The following is a 15954-nucleotide window of genomic DNA, read 5'->3' as shown; positions in this document are numbered from 1 at the left end:
GGGACCTAAAAATAGGATAGGGAAAGAATATTTTTGGTCGCCGAAATTTTGGCCTAAAAACTGCCCGGGGGTCTCCAGACTCTTTTTTTTTCGAGACCTACTCAGGCAAGGAAACACGAAACGGAAAATAGATGGATCTCTAAAACAAACCGAATATGAAAAGAACTCGGATTGGTGGTGGATATATGGTTACGGATTCAGAGCGGTGGCCGATAAGCAATGGTGGTAGATGGCAAGGCGATGATGATGGTGTGGCAGCGACGTGACAACTTATGACCAGAACTCGAAACTCTAAAAGACTAGACTCTAAGACCAGCAACTTGACACGACGATGCAACCGCAAATTCAACAAAGCAAAAACCCTAAAAAGATTATGCAAAGGCTCAGATTGGTTCGGATATGATGAACTAACCCTAAATTTTTTTGTGGCTTTTTCGTGGACTGTAGGTATGAAGAACAGACTCGATCTAAACTACGAAAAACTGTAAAATCTCACCGAGCAACCTGGAAATCTGATACCACTTGATAGAGGTAAAGGTGTCCCGTCTTTCTATGAGATGATGGATATCGCTTTGGTGGAAGTCGACTTTGACGATCCGACTACGAACGTGCGATGACGTCGCGCCTTAGCAATCGCTAAACCAACTCCGAGAGGTTATTGACCACGCCGGAGCACGATCAACCTGACCACGAGGGTCTGTTTCCTGCGAGCAAACGAGGAACAAGCAAGAAACTGAGATTGCAATCTGGATATTGCGAATATAAGATGAAAGCTTTATTGATCAAGGTGGGGTTCTGTGACGCCTTTGTCTGGTCGTTGAACACAAACGAAGTACGCGAAGTTGCAGCTATGGCGAACTTTTAATCTAAACAAAACCCAAAGTCTAAACGACATCCAAAGGGCTGTATATATGGAGGAAGAGGGGGGAATTTCGTGGCCCTTGGAGAAGGGGTCCGAAACCAACCATATCTCTTGTTTCCCCACACATACGGACTCTAAAAATAGCCTATACTCAAGTATTTCGAAATTACATGGGCCTGGCCCAATAATAAGGTGACGCAGCACCTAGAATAGCCTCTGGACGAAAGTTATGAAGTAGCATCTTGTATATTTCGTCCAAGGCTTCATGCACGCATTATGGTGGCTTCAATGTCCTGAAATCATCACTTGTAACTCCGTTCTTGTCCCCCATGCGCATGCCATCATCTCCATTCTTGTTCTTGCTCCAATGTTCATCCTTCTCAAAGCTAGGCCCTTCATTTGTAAGCAAAACAAATGTATCCAATTTAGGCAGCATCATATTCTCATGAACATTAGAATCATTACCAAGAAACGAAAGTACCTGGTAATTTAATTGGCGTGCGCGAGCTCTAGTAATTGGTCCAGTATGTATAGCAGCAGGGGCTGTGGGTGTAACAATGGTATTGATGTCCTTATTAGTTGGTGGCATGGACCTGCCAATTAGGGGAGTTAATCTGGACCTGCCAATTAGGGAAGTTAATCTGGACCTGCCAATTAGGGGATTTAATCTCTAGCATATGTAACTCTTTTCAGTCCTCGGTCTCCATCATGCTTGGCTTCCTTGCTCCCGCAAATGTTTTTCAAATGGCGTGTGCCAATCGAACCTGCAGTACTCCTAGCGTAACTGGTTTAGCTTTCCGGCTCCCGCAATGATTTCTAGCATTCCATCGTGTGACAACCTAAGCTGCAGTACTCCCGGTTGATCTATCCAAGTGCACCGTGTCCTAGATGCAATCAAAAGATCAACTCATGTATACAATGCATTGCCTCTTTATTTGCACACCAGCTAACTCCATTTTTAATTGCACTGATTCTCTGCCATGTGATGGATGTAAAGATGCCGGTTGTTGTCTTGATTGATTTGCCAAGGGTGATCGCATAAATTACCATGATAGATCTTCACCGGCCGATTTCCAGAAAGAAGAAATATGTCGTGCATCGCTTGCCCGCACCAGCCTCCAACGCCAGCAAGTAGGGCGTTGATTCTATCAACCACAATAGCGAGAAGAAATAGAATGGCGCCGATGATGAGGAATGGTGGGGTTGGGACGTGGGAGAGAAGGTGACGTTGGCGACGGACTACTTGTCTGGGTAATACGCCATGGCTGTCGTGGACCTCGTGGTCAGATGGACGGGTCTCGATTGAGTTCCAATGCACGTGGGCCATCCAGATGAGAGGGCATTGGCGAAAAGAAAGCGGAGCCGATCGACACATAACGTGGGAAGGGCTTGACCAAAGATGAGCAGAATAGGGAACGATACTCTTTATTTTGATAGGAGAGATATTGTTATCCCCTCCAAACTCTCTGAATCCTTGTATCAAAGCTATCCTATGGATTATTGATTCCTTGGGTGCATAGTAGTGTTGACAACAGGATGTTAGTTGCATGAATTTTCCAATATTCATACATTCCATTAGATTTGATTCATACCACTCCCCATTCACAATCAATGAACTATGTGTTGCTAATCACTGATGCATGTGCACTTTGGGTGGAGCAAGCCCTCGACAAACGACAGGCAGACTACTCCATGGAGGCCCCGGTGATTGAGGATATAAAAGTGCAGGCTAAGCTGTGGTTTCGCATTGTAAGCCAGATGTCAATTCTGCTGCTCATACTCTAGCACAACTGGGATTAAATGTTCCATCGGATGTAATTCTTCAATGGGATGATGATGTACCAGCGGATATTGCTGGGATTATAAGGGCCTATAGTGCCCATATCGTTTTCCAAGGGGAAAATGAACTACGTCTTGCTGGATGGCATGATCACATCTAATGTTCAGACCCTGTACCGCCAAATCCTGTACCGAATGGTCTGCTCATTCTTAGCATATACATCAAACTTAAACAACATGTGTTTCTGATTCCTCTCACTCCTATCGACAACACTCTAAACTTGTATTATTTGGCTTGCTACTTTCCCTTCCATGGATGGGTAGCGAAGTGACAAGGGGCCGGGAGCAAGGCCACATCCTCATATATATAGCATACACTTCTAAGCAAATCAATATTACATGGTACTACTACATGAGATGTGCTATCCTCTAAGGGATAACTCACCGAAATAAATCATAAACACATGCTAGGACGATACGAGCAAAACAATGCTACATGCTACCATGATAGCCGCTATCCTGAAGGGCTCCTCACCTAATATATCTTAAACACGAACTAGGACGATATGTACGCCGCTGCCCACTCAAATACACAAAATCTGATTAATACTCCCTTCGTTTCTAAATACTATAAGTCTTTTTAGAGATTCTAATATGAACTGCATACGGTGTAAAATGAGTGAATCTACACTCTAAAATACATTTATATACATTCTTATGCAGTACATATTAAAATCTTTAAAAACACTTATATTTAGGAACGGAGGGAGTACTTCTCTGTCGCGCTAATATTCGCAAGTGATTTTCAAAGCAGTCTCGAGCTACGTAGTCACAACTCTCAATCAACGGTCTTCCGATAAACACAACTCCACATGAATTTCACACAAAGAAAAATTGTGTACGCGTCATAATACCATAAGAGCAACTCCAATGAGGCTACCCATTTCATCCGCCCATGTCCGTTTGGGTCGCGCGGACAAAAACGCCGGTCCAACACGCCGACCCAAACCCAAAATGCGTCCGCACTAACCCAAACCTAAAATGCGTCCCCTCGGTGTTCGCCGCGGTCCCACATGTTGGCCGGCCAACCACCTCACGCGGTCGTAATTAATGGCGACCACCAACCGCGGGTTCACGTGTCAGCGATGGCGGGCGTCCTTTTTTTAATCCAAGCGTGCGCGGGAGGGGGGGGGGCTCATCCACTTCCAGCCTCCTGTCCCCATTTAGCCACCTTCTTACTCCCCCGTCGGCGACAAACCTAGCGCCACCATGGGCTTCTTCGCCCGCAAGAACATTGGGGTGAAGAGCGACGACAACCATATTCTTTTGCAGAAATTGCTTCCGCTAGCTGTCCGGAACACATTGCCAAAGGAAGTCGGCGTTGCATTGGTTCGTGTCGGTAGGTTTTTCAAGAAAATATATTCTCATGCCATCAAGTGATATGGAGAAGCTAGAGGAGAAAAGGCTGAGACGTTGTGCACTCTTGAGGCCATATTTCTGCCATCATTTTTTGATCTTATGGTTCATCTTCCAACCCAGGTGAGGCTAGGAGGGCCAATAAAGTACAACAACATGTACCCGATAGAAAAGGTCATCCCTAAACCTATTTTCTTGGTATCACATGGTTTCTTCCTTGTTTCCAAAATAATCCGATATATGTTATGTATATACTATATATGAACAATACGAAGCTAAAGGGGTTTGTTCGTACCAAGAGCCATCCTGCCGGGTCAATTGCAGATGGCTATCTATTTGATGAGTCCCTTACATTCTACTCCTGTTATTTACAAGGATGTGAGACTAGATTGAATAGAAAAATGCAGAAATGATGACCCACTAGCCCAATGTATATGCTATGACATTTTTATCAACAAGGGTCGCTTTTTGGCTCTAAAAGCATACAATGACCTTAGATCACAAGTCATGGTTGCAAGAACATCGATATGTTTTGTTTAATTATGATAACATAGGTCCATACTTGAAGTATGTTATTCTAAGATTTTTTTTTCATTTGAGCTTATGACCGATATTTTGTCATAGTGCTGAATTTGCATACTTGTGGGTTCTCACTTCCATCTGAAAAAAAAGAAAAAAAATCCTCACCTCCATCTTAAAAAAGAACGAACCTCACTCAGACAATCATCAAGTGCCACGTGGTAGGTTGTGCACTCGTTTCCATCTAACAATAATAAGCGGATCCTCTCCTCCATCTCAAAAAAGAGAACCCTCACCTCCTCCATCTGAAAAAATTAAAAAAAGGAAAAGGCAAAAAAAAAAAACCATTTCCATCAAAGCCAACCAGAGGGCGCCACTTGGCATAGCCCAATGTTGGCCCTTTCTTCCTCCCGGCTGTGATTCTCTTGTGTGTGGCCTGCGGATGGGCTCGCTACGTGTGTGGCCTGCCCTTGAACAGGCCGAGCACTCCTCCCCGGCCCATCGTATCCACGAACCCCTCCTCGTCCTCCTCCTCTATTTATACGATCCGGTGAACGAACCCTAATCCCAACCCCGCAGCCGCCGCCCGTGCTCCTTCATTAGCCATTGTTTTCTTTTTTTTCTTGTTCGTTCCTGGTATTGTTGATGCGATGAAGAGCTAGTTTCTATTGATCCGCCGTCTTCAATGGCGGCGGCGTGATGCTCACCTTTACTACTGGTTCGTATTCACCGAGCATCCACCCAGCCAGATCTCCCATTCTTGTTTTTGATTTACTTTTCTTTTCTCTCGATCCAAAGATCTATCCGTGCTAGCTTATTTTCGTTCGCCACTTCTTATTTTCTTGTTCGTTCCTCGTATTGATGCCACGAGTTCGTTCCTGGTATTTATGCCATGAAGAGCAGTTCCTATTGATCCGCCGTCTTCAATGGCGCCGGCGTGATGTTCATAGGTTTAGGGTTACCGAGCATCCGTCCAGCCAGACAGCCCATTCTTTGTTCAGATTCAGTTTTCTTTTCTTTCGATCCAAGATCTATTCGTGTTAGCTTCGTACATAAGTTTCGGTTTCTTTCGGCGAAGATCCCAGCAGAGAGGTGTTGAATCTCCCTCGTTGAGTCCTCTCTAACAAATTTTTAATCTTCGCACAGTGACGACGCCGTGGATTTTGTGGATGTGTGATTTTCCTGGTTCTGTCACATCTGTTGCCATGGATACATCTTTTATCATACTAGTATCCAACCTTCTGTTTTTCATCCGAGGGACCTATGGATGGACAGCCCTTCCAGTGCTGTGTCTACCAAGTTTGCCTTCGGACATTATATAGCAAATTGTTCTTCAATCATCTTGCTTGAAACTCTTTTTTTGTGAGATGGAAACGTTTGCTGACATTCAATTTATGTATAATCCAACGAATTTTTGCTCCTAAATTTCTGTCTTATAAAATAGACCCAACGAGCGATGATTCAGGCAGCCTCTTTGTCCCAATCAATGGCAATGGTGGTGTTGCGTTGCTCGGAGAGTAAATCTTCTGCTCTTCAGATTAGCTGAGGGGGTGGCTCTGCTTCCCTCCTTGAAGCTTGTCTAGTAGTCTTAAGAACATCAACTAATCGTCCTTTGTATAACAAGTATAGTTCTGTGACGAGCGATGATTCAGGCAGCCTCTTTACCATTACAGTGGCATTGGAGGTGTTGCGTTGCTCGGAGAGTAAACCTTTTGCTCTTCAGATTAGCTGAGGGGGCGGCTACGGCTTCCCTCCCTGAAGCTGGTCTAGTAGTCTTAAGAACATTATTATCAGTATATTTCTCATACCCAATTTGATTTTGACATTTTTGTTTGTGAAATGGTAGTTCAATTCTTGGTTGGTGATCCATGAAAACAAATGATGATAGCAAGACAGGGACATCAGAACCCTGAATTTCAGGGTTATGACAGACTACGTCTATAATGGGAATCTCTCTGATGTTTTTCGGTTTCCAAGTGATATTGATCTGGTTTTCTTTTTCTCAATCATTCTTTGGAATATGGTTTTCTTTCTCGTTCGCAATTTAGATCTTGGATGACAATGCTCGGCTTAGGTTTGGCCTCATCAAACATTGCGAGTACAGCTACGTAGAACCAATGACTGTTCACACAATTGGCAACTGAAGCTATACAGGAACAATGAACATCTTTAACTAACCCAAGGCTTCCAGACGGCCCTTTCTGAATCGTATGGAAGCAAAACAAATGATGGAAGAAAATCATTTACGTATACTATGAATAAATGGAGCCCTTATGAACCTATATTTGACTGATCATATTCGTTTACCAGGACTCGGAGTGTCAGTTCAACGGTTCCTACAACATTAAGAATAAATCTAAGATTAAACAAAAATGGCATTTGTTTTTTTGCAACTGAAGCTTGACAAACACTTGTGTAATGAGGGATTATTCAGGCAACCTTGTGTTATTGAATTTTAAGTTTCAGCCTTGTGTGAAAAATACCAATCTATACATCAATGCAAATGTTGAGGGACAATTTTTTGAGATATTTTTATTTATTTTTACTGGATATAATCCTTAAAGCTGCCTGATGATGATCAAACTTATACTTTCGTTCTTCTGATGTGCCATTTTGTGGCGCTGTGCGGAAGCAATTTGGAGACCTGAGCTGAGGAAATGCTTGATTATATAGTTCTTACCCAATAATTGCCAATTTTGCTATTTTTTTTCCATGTTTTCTTAGTCTGTGATGAAAAAATGTTTTGTGTTTGTTGCTTCACAACTGGAAGGATGACATGTTGATAACAGTTTGGTCATCCTGTAGAGGGGAGCATAGATGAACGGAAACACCAGCCAGCATTAAACAGCACTGCGCTCTATCAAACCGTGTTGTGTTACCTGTCTTCTGGCACATTTTTTTTATTTCTTGATATTTTAGTTCCTGACTTTGTAGCTTGTTAATCTGGCAAAAGAAATCATTACACGTGCTTCGGTGGAGATATTGCCGTGGAGCAATCGGTGGACTGTTATTGCAGCAGCAATTATTTTATTTTGTAAATGCAAATCCTGTGTCATCAAATTGATGCATTAGGTGGAAGTCGGGTGCATGGGTAGTAGGAATCTGTTTAAACATCACTTTTTTCAAGCAATCAATCAGTTTTGTCTTGTGATGATCAAACTAATAGTTCTTCTGATGCGCAATCTCATGGCGTGGTGCGGAAGCAATTTGGAGACCTGAACTGAGGTACCACTATGTAAAAACAGTTTTGGTTAAAATTTCATATTTTTAGTGTAGTGTTGCAAATGGAAATGATTATTTTTTGTTATACTCTTTTTGCAGTATTGCTGTCTTGGCATGTGCTCCTTCACATCTGTAAAAATACCCTGACATAAACAGTTTTTTTTTTTGCGGGTGGCAAACAGTTTTTTTAACTGCACACATTATACTAATTAACCCATTAATAAAACGGAGTCAGAAAGACCGACATCATACATGCTTCCAGGAAACTTACATCACATAATAAAAAATATTACGAATAAGTCAAACGCCAGTGGTTGAATCTAAAATCTTCCGATCTTTAGATTAGCTGAGGGGGTGGCTTTCCTTAACGTTTGTCTAGTAGCCTTAAGAACGTTTTCTATCTGTTTCATACACAATTTGGTTTCTTTTGGCGAAGATCCCAGCAGAGAGGTGTTGAATCTCCCTCGTTGAGTCCTCTCTAACAAATTTTTAATCTTCGCACAGTGATGAGATGCCGTGGATTTTGTGGATGTGTGATATCTCTGGTTCTGTCACATCTGTTGCCATGGATACATCTTTTATCATACTAGTATCCAACCTTCTGTTTTTCATCCGAGGGACCTATGGATGGACAGCCCTTCCCGTGCTGTGTCTACCAAGTTTGCCTTCGGACATTATATAGCAAATTGTTCTTCAATCATCTTGCTTGAAACTCTTTTTTTGTGAGATGGAAACGTTTGCTGACATTCAATTTATGTATAATCCAACGAATTTTTGCTCCTAAATTTCTGTCTTATAAAATAGACCCAACGAGCGATGATTCAGGCAGCCTCTTTGTCCCAATCAATGGCAATGGTGGTGTTGCGTTGCTCGGAGAGTAAATCTTCTGCTCTTCAGATTAGCTGAGGGGGTGGCTCTGCTTCCCTCCTTGAAGCTTGTCTAGTAGTCTTAAGAACATCAACTAATTGTCCTTTGTATACCAAATTTAGTTTTGTGACGAGCGATGATTCAGGCAGCCTCTTTACCGTTACAGTGGCATTGGAGGTGTTGCGTTGCTCGGAGAGTAAACCTTTTGCTCTTCAGATTAGCTGAGGGGGAGGCTCTGCTTCCCTCCCTGAAGCTGGTCTAGTAGTCTTAAGAACATTATTATCAGTATATTTCTCATACCCAATTTGATTTTGATTTTTTTGTTTGTGAAATGGTAGTTCAATTCTTGGTTGGTGATCCATGAAAACAAATGATGATAACAAGACAGGGACATCAGAACCCTGAATTTCAGGGTTATGACAGACTAAGTCTATAATGGGAATCTCTCTGATGTTTTCGATTTCCCTAAGTTAAATTGATCTGTTTCTCTCCTTTTCAATTATTTTCTCTGAAATATGGTTCTCTTTCTCTTGCAATTCAGATCTTGGATGGCAATGCCCAGCTCATGGTTGGCCTCATCAACATTGTTGTGCATACGCTAGATTGATCCAACGATGTATTAAGAAGGTACACAATTGGCAACTGAAGCTTAATAACATTTTCATGAATATGAACAGACATTTTTTATCCAAAAAACAATGAACATGCTGACCCTGGTCTACTAACCCAAAGGCTTCCTGATGGCCCTACAATGGCAATGGAGGTGTTGTGTTGCTAAATTTTATATTTTGGTCAGTTCAATATTTTGGTCAGTTCAATATTTTGGTTAGTTCAGTATGTGAAACAAATCACTGCACGGTGCCTACAGAGCTTCAACATTAGCATACAGAGAAGATTGATTCAAAGACGCCATCTGTTTACATCATTTGCAACTGAAGCTTAGTCTGTTGCTACATCTGTGCAAATGTTCTGGGGACAACTTCTTTTTGATATTTTTTTCTTGTACTGGATCTAATGCTTAAAGCTGTCCGATGATGATCAAACTAAATACTTTCGTTCTTCTGATGTGCTATCTCATGGCGCGTTGTGGAAGCAATTTGGAGACCTGAACTGAGGAAATGCATTTTTTCCATGTTTTTTTACTTGTAGTTTGCGATGGAAAACATGTTTTTGTGTTTGTTGCTTCACAACTGGAAGGATGGCCTGTTGATAACAGTTTGGTCATCCTGTAGAGGGAAGCATAGATGAACGGAAACACCGGCCAGCATTAAACAGCATGATGCTCTATTAAACCGCGTCATGTTACCTGTCTTCTGGCACATTTCTAACATACATAGTGCATATTTTTATTTTTTGAGATTTTAGCTCCTGATTCTGCAGCTTGTTAATTTGGTGGAAGAAAGCCAGCATTGCATGTGCTTCGGAGGATTGAACTTGCAGGAAGCTCAGTCAGTTTTGTTCGGTGACGATCAAACTAAATACTTGTCTTCTAAAGTTCTGATGCGCTATCTCATAGCTCAGTTCGGAAGAACACCTATGTTTCAACCTCATTATGCCTACCACAGATCATCATTGCCAAATCAAACGAATTTACATGATTGACAAAGCAGTTTACATGATTTTAGCCGAGTCCACTGTACTTGATCTTTGAGTGACCAAACAACTTACACATCTTTGTTGAGAAAACCCTTGAGTGACCACTGTACTAGTCGTGGCATGAGGTCTTGATTATTTGTGCAATGATGATACTATTACCCAGCTCATTATGAGACCTCCCTTTGTGGGCAGTCGTGATATGAACTTCTCTTTTGTATCTGAGCCCACTCACATTTTTCTTACCCTACACAGAGCCCGTGTGGGCTGCCTCCTGCTCACGTGCTCACGTCACACACGGTGTGTGGGCGGATGTCTAGTATGCCACACGTGTGGGCGGACCCTTTTCTTACAATTTCTTCAGTACAGTTCGGTACATGAAGGCTAGTTTTTTGGAAAATAAACACAGCTAGACTGTTACTGCTGCAGTGATGATACAACATAATCCTTGTCTCCATTTTCTAACATTCTCAGTTGAAATAACTGGACGAGCAAATGATGCAGGCACCCTCTTTGTCCGATTACAATGGCAATGGAGGTGTTGTGTTGCTTAATTTGATATTCTTTTGGTTTATCATTGTTTGGTCAGATCAATATGCGAAAGAAATCACTGCATGGTGCCTACAGAGCTACAACATTAAGCATATAGCAAGATTGATTTTTTGTTTTTGTTTTGTACTGGATCTAATGCTTAAAGCTGTCTGATGATGATCAAACTAAATACTTTCATTCTTCTGACACGCTGTCTCATGGCTCGGTGCGGAAGCGATTTGGAGACCTGAACTGAGGAAAAACTGTATGTAAAAACAGTTTTTGTTAAAATTCTATATTTTTAATCGTAGTGTTGCAAATCGAAATGATTTTCTTTCTTGTTGTACTTTTTTTGCTTTATTTTTTCTTGGCATACGCTCCTTCACATCTGGAAAAATGCCCCGATGTATACAGTATTTTTTTAAACTACTAACCAATAAAACAGAGTTCGGAAACTGCTAGAAAAACCAGGACATGATACGTTTCCTGGAAACTTAGAAATAACATCACATAAAAAATAATATACAAATAAGTCAGTTTCTGCAAACAACCAAATCTAAAACTATCAGTCGAATGCCAGTGGTCAAATCTAAAATATTCTGATCTTCAGATTAGCTGAGGGGAGGCTTTGCTTCCCTCACTGACGCTCATCTAGTAGTCTTAAGAACATTTTCTATCTGTTTCGAACACAATTTGGTTTCTTTTACAGTCTCTTAAGGATGATCTACCTGTTTCTTAGAAATTTGGTTTCCTTTGTATTTTAGTTGCCTACCTGAGGGACCTATGGATGGACAGCCCTGCCCGTGTGAATGTTCATCAATCATCTTGATTTAAGTTTGGTCAAACAAAATATCTCCTGTATTATGTTTTTTCAGTCTTAAAAGCATGTAATTTATGGAACGAGCTATGATTCAGGCAGCCCCTTTGTCTGATTTCAGTGGAATGGAGGTGTATTGTTGCTCAGAGATTGAATCTTCTGCTCTTCAGGCCCTGTTTGGTTCAGCTTTTATCGACGGATTCCGCTGCCGCGCAGCAGAATGTGAACCAAAGGGCGAACCCAGCAGAATCCGATTCCAGAAATCCACTGCGAAAATCTGAACCAAAAGCGGAAGCAGCCCATGACGTGCTTTCCAAAATCTGATTTCGCTGCGGGCCAAAATCTGAAAAAGCTGTATCAGCTGGTTTGCCAAATGACCTACATCTTTTTCACATCAGATTTTCCACAACTGTTTTTCCACAGCAGATTTTTCACAGCTGCTTTTAGAAATCCACAGCCGAACCAAACAGGGCCTCAGATTAGCCGAGGGGCAGGCTCTGGCTTCCTCTCTGAAGCTTGTCTAGTAGTCTTAAGAACATTATCTATCTGTTTCAATTCAATTTGATATTCTTTTGTTTGATGTTTTCGACATATCAATCAGTGCTTGGTCAGTTCAGTATGTGAAATGAATCAAAATTTTGCTGGTTCTTTTGCATCTTCTTCTGTGAAGATTGACCTAGAACGAGCGACGATTCAGGCAGCCCTTTTGTCTGATTACAATGGCAATGGAGGTGTTGCATTGCTCGGAGAGTGAATCTTCTGCTCTTCAGATTAGCTGAGGGGGAGGCTCTGGCTTCCCTCTCTGAAGCTTGTCTAGTAGTCTTAAGAACATTATCTATCTGTTTCAATTCAATTTGATATTCTTTTGTTTGACGTTTTCAACATATCAATCAGTGCTTGGTCAGTTCAGTACGTGAAATGGATCACAATTTTGCTGCTTATTTTGCATCTTCGTTTGTGAAGATCCACCTAGAAAACTTGGATGGAACGAGCGATGATTCAGGCAGCCCTTTTATCTGATTAGCTGAGGGGGAGGCTCCGGCTTCCCTCGGTGAAGCTAGTCGAGTAGTCTTGAGAACATTATTATCAGTATGTTTCATATACCCAATTTGATATTGTATTTTGACATTTTTTGTGGAATTAATGAACCACATGATTTGGTTTCTCTAGTTTCCTCTTTCTTTGCTTTGCTGGCAGTAAATTTCTTGTTTGGGGATCAACCGAAGCAAATGATGAGAACAAGACAGGGACATCAGAACCCTGAATTTCAGGTTAATGACAGACTACGTCTATAATGGGAATCTCTCTGATGTTTCTGATTTCTCCAAGATAAATTGATCTGTTTTTATGTCTATTCTTTTTTCATTTTTCTTCAAAATCCAGATCTCTTTCCCGTTTGTTAACTTTTGGCTATTCGGATCTTGGATGTGAATACTTGAAGCAGATCATGGTCACGACATTGTTACACCATTGGCAACTGAAGCTTAACAACACATGAGTATGATCAGATATTTTGTATCGGAAAAACAGTGAACATGATCTTTAGCTGACTCAAGGCTACTTTTATTCATAGGAATAGGAAAGATAGCGGATTGCCATACCTTGCCCATTTGAATCCTATGGAAGCAAAACAAACGAATTGATCCAAGTGTCTGTTTGATGGAAGCATAGGAATTTTTCGCACATCTTTCCAAGAGCTTGCAACTATAAAAATCATGTAAAAATACTATGAATCACACAAGGCCTTATAAACAGGACATTTGACTGAACATGATCAGGCGTTTTGACTCAAAAACAACCTCATCATCTTAAACTGACTCGAAATGAACACAATCTTTAACTGACTGAAGAATTGAAAGCAAACACATCATAGTGGCACAGCTATTTATTTATTTTCATATATTTATAATTGTTCATTACAAACCATCAATAACTACCATTCTTGCCTTTCTAACAACTGAATGAGTAAATCCTTTGCTCTTCAGATGAGCTGAGGGGGAGGCTCTGCTTCACAACTGGAAGAATTAACAGCTTGGTCATCCTGTAGAGGAAAGCATAGATGAATGGAAGCACCGGCCTGCATTAAACAGCATGACGCTTTATCAAACTGCACCCTGTTACCTGTCTTCTGGCACATTTTGTAGCATTAGACAATGTGCACATAGATTTTATTTTTTATTTGTGATTTTGTTGTTTGTTCCTGCATTCATTTGGTGGACAAGACATAATTTTGATTTCTTGATGTTTTGTTCAGTAAAAAATCAATTCTGGTGGTGTTTCATTTCTTTTAGTTTCTATTCCGAGGTTGCGTTCTCGATTTAGATGGAAGTGAGGATCCTTTCCCCAGCTTATCGACTATGATTATACTGTGCGCAAATGTAATCCTTTTTCAGAGGATTCCAAGCCAGAAATCTGATCCATCTCGCCCAACAATTTGGTATTTTACCTTTGTTTTCTCTGTATGTATTTTACCTTCCTTTTCTCTCTTTTTGTATTTTACCTTTATTTTTCTGTTCGGATTTGTAAATTGAATGGAAGTGAGGATCCTTTCCCCAAATGATCGACCATGTTTATACTGTGCGCAACTATAATCTCACCGGGATTCCTAGCCAGAAATCTGATCCATCTTTGGTTATCTTTGCCACCCTGTTTTTTTTATTTCGTTTATTTTCACTAATGAGAAACTGAATGGAAGTGAGGATCCTTTCCCCAAATGATCGACTATGATTATACTGTGCGCAACTGTAATCCCACCGGGATTCCAAGCCAGAAATCTGATCCATTAATTTCTGCTTCCTTTGTCCTCTTTGTGCATTTTCTTTGCTTCTTTTGGCAATTAGGGTTTATGCTTTTGGCAATAACATTTCTGTTATAATTTTGGTTTAGAGTTGGTTGAACTGTTCTACTACTGTTATTAAATTATTTCTATTGGACTGTCTTGGATGCTGTTAGAAATCCAATTTCTTAATGAGACCCTGAACCGAGGAAACAGTACTCCCTCCGGATGGGTATATATTAATCGGCTCGTCATCGGCCAGGCATGGCGCGTTCTCTGCCTTGATAGTTATTGTCCTTGTGTATTAAAAGGTTGTGCATGCATAATAGTTGTCATCGGTTTGTAAATTAGTTCCAGTTTTTGGGTTCTGTTTTATGATGGGCTGTGGTGATGCTAAAACAAGATATTCCTGAGGTTTTCTTTGAGGAATACAAAATATAATGTTTGTTTTCTTCTATGCACTTGCACATGTTTTAACCAGCACTCCATACCATATGATTGTAGCTTTGCTACGAGTAGTTTTAGTAACTTAGACATCTGAATTTTTACCAAGAATGAAGTAGTTGCACATAGTAGATGGGCTGAGCAAATGATCACGGGACTAACAAACCATGAATAACTACAATATACAATGGGCATCTACAATACTTGTCCCCAAGGATTGTAAATAATCCAATGCCACCGTCTCAAGGCCATGCTCTGCTCCACATGAGCTGCTGCTGCTGCTGCTGCTTCTTTGATCCACTGCTCAGCTTTTATTCATGACTTAGCCCTCTTAAGCTTGCTGCGACCTGCAATCATCGGAAAATGGTTAATTATCTTCCTTTAGACACAAACATGCACTTGATTCTTGTCCTGCGGTTGCCCTCTTTGCTATTCTAATTCACCTTCTCTGATTGCCTCTTTGCTATCTGAACTCATTTCTTGTTCTGTCTTGTCTGAATCCTCAACTGCCGTGATGGTTTTCTGTTTCGCCTTCTCTCTTCTTTCCTGTGGCATCAAACTAGTACATAGGTATTTGTTCATGATTGGCTTAGCAGCAATTCAGAGTCATCACACTTCAGTAAATACTAAAATGCTTTAGAAGCAAGACATTCGTAAGTAACCTACTTACCATCTCTTCCAACCGTTCTTTCTTCAGGAGATAATTGGCGCAAAAGAAATTTTACATCATTCAATGATTGCGCCAGATTCACAGTAGCTCTATTAACTTTGTTTAAAACAATGAAATGGAAAACTCCTTGTATTCAACGTCTTTTATGGGCTTTCTCCTTCGTCAAAAGATTTTGAGGACATGCTCATCATTCAAAAGTACATGTCCTCAAAATCAGCTCTCTGCTCTCTGCTCATCATTCTCCATCTCACCAAAACACAAAGTGTACGCCAACAAGCTCATGCTGTGCTCCATAACTTCTATCCCAAGGTGTAACGACATGACCAAAACGTTCACCAGCTGTTCTACAAGAAGTATGTCAGCTGCTGCTTCTTCCTCGAGGTTGTTCCACTGCTTCAGCTCGTTCATGACGGCACCCTCAGCAGCGAAGCTCGCGGCAACCTGCAATCGTCAGATGA

General features: G+C 41.1%; 1 long non-coding RNA gene, 17 other non-coding genes and 1 pseudogene across 18 annotated transcripts; all 19 read left to right on the top strand.

Moving 5' to 3' along the window:
- Window positions 1-5108: 5108 nt before the first annotated feature.
- LOC120966328 (uncharacterized) lies at window positions 5109-14862 on the top strand. The gene is made up of 2 exons (XR_005759797.3): window positions 5109-12877; window positions 13592-14862. It is a non-coding gene; the product is annotated as an uncharacterized lncRNA (long non-coding RNA).
- LOC120973078 (small nucleolar RNA snoR77) lies at window positions 6040-6175 on the top strand. The gene has a single exon (XR_005767200.1). It is a non-coding gene; the product is annotated as a small nucleolar RNA snoR77 (small nucleolar RNA).
- LOC120973080 (small nucleolar RNA snoR77) lies at window positions 6227-6362 on the top strand. The gene has a single exon (XR_005767201.1). It is a non-coding gene; the product is annotated as a small nucleolar RNA snoR77 (small nucleolar RNA).
- On the top strand, window positions 6448-6541 carry LOC120973049 (small nucleolar RNA R44/J54/Z268 family). The gene has a single exon (XR_005767172.1). It is a non-coding gene; the product is annotated as a small nucleolar RNA R44/J54/Z268 family (small nucleolar RNA).
- LOC120972973 (small nucleolar RNA Z159/U59) lies at window positions 7140-7235 on the top strand. Its single transcript, XR_005767105.1, has one exon. It is a non-coding gene; the product is annotated as a small nucleolar RNA Z159/U59 (small nucleolar RNA).
- On the top strand, window positions 7328-7473 carry LOC120973114 (small nucleolar RNA snoR137). The gene has a single exon (XR_005767232.1). It is a non-coding gene; the product is annotated as a small nucleolar RNA snoR137 (small nucleolar RNA).
- LOC120972975 (small nucleolar RNA Z159/U59) lies at window positions 7719-7804 on the top strand (annotated as a pseudogene).
- Window positions 8622-8757, top strand: LOC120973077 (small nucleolar RNA snoR77). The gene has a single exon (XR_005767199.1). It is a non-coding gene; the product is annotated as a small nucleolar RNA snoR77 (small nucleolar RNA).
- LOC120973081 (small nucleolar RNA snoR77) lies at window positions 8809-8943 on the top strand. Its single transcript, XR_005767202.1, has one exon. It is a non-coding gene; the product is annotated as a small nucleolar RNA snoR77 (small nucleolar RNA).
- LOC120973048 (small nucleolar RNA R44/J54/Z268 family) lies at window positions 9029-9122 on the top strand. The gene has a single exon (XR_005767171.1). It is a non-coding gene; the product is annotated as a small nucleolar RNA R44/J54/Z268 family (small nucleolar RNA).
- Window positions 9690-9785, top strand: LOC120972971 (small nucleolar RNA Z159/U59). Its single transcript, XR_005767103.1, has one exon. It is a non-coding gene; the product is annotated as a small nucleolar RNA Z159/U59 (small nucleolar RNA).
- Window positions 9844-9989, top strand: LOC120973112 (small nucleolar RNA snoR137). The gene has a single exon (XR_005767230.1). It is a non-coding gene; the product is annotated as a small nucleolar RNA snoR137 (small nucleolar RNA).
- LOC120972940 (small nucleolar RNA SNORD29) lies at window positions 10400-10488 on the top strand. Its single transcript, XR_005767073.1, has one exon. It is a non-coding gene; the product is annotated as a small nucleolar RNA SNORD29 (small nucleolar RNA).
- LOC120972974 (small nucleolar RNA Z159/U59) lies at window positions 10956-11051 on the top strand. Its single transcript, XR_005767106.1, has one exon. It is a non-coding gene; the product is annotated as a small nucleolar RNA Z159/U59 (small nucleolar RNA).
- LOC120973075 (small nucleolar RNA snoR77) lies at window positions 12302-12439 on the top strand. Its single transcript, XR_005767197.1, has one exon. It is a non-coding gene; the product is annotated as a small nucleolar RNA snoR77 (small nucleolar RNA).
- LOC120973051 (small nucleolar RNA R44/J54/Z268 family) lies at window positions 12829-12922 on the top strand. Its single transcript, XR_005767174.1, has one exon. It is a non-coding gene; the product is annotated as a small nucleolar RNA R44/J54/Z268 family (small nucleolar RNA).
- On the top strand, window positions 13929-14027 carry LOC120972965 (small nucleolar RNA Z103). The gene has a single exon (XR_005767097.1). It is a non-coding gene; the product is annotated as a small nucleolar RNA Z103 (small nucleolar RNA).
- Window positions 14138-14232, top strand: LOC120972969 (small nucleolar RNA Z103). Its single transcript, XR_005767101.1, has one exon. It is a non-coding gene; the product is annotated as a small nucleolar RNA Z103 (small nucleolar RNA).
- LOC120972968 (small nucleolar RNA Z103) lies at window positions 14295-14389 on the top strand. The gene has a single exon (XR_005767100.1). It is a non-coding gene; the product is annotated as a small nucleolar RNA Z103 (small nucleolar RNA).
- Window positions 14863-15954: the final 1092 nt, after the last annotated feature.

Source organism: Aegilops tauschii, chromosome 1, assembly GCF_002575655.3.
Source record: "Aegilops tauschii subsp. strangulata cultivar AL8/78 chromosome 1, Aet v6.0, whole genome shotgun sequence".
In the NCBI taxonomy this organism is placed as follows: domain Eukaryota; kingdom Viridiplantae; phylum Streptophyta; class Magnoliopsida; order Poales; family Poaceae; genus Aegilops; species Aegilops tauschii.
Note: the sequence above shows the minus strand (reverse complement) of the source record. Positions and strands in the feature narration are given on the sequence as shown.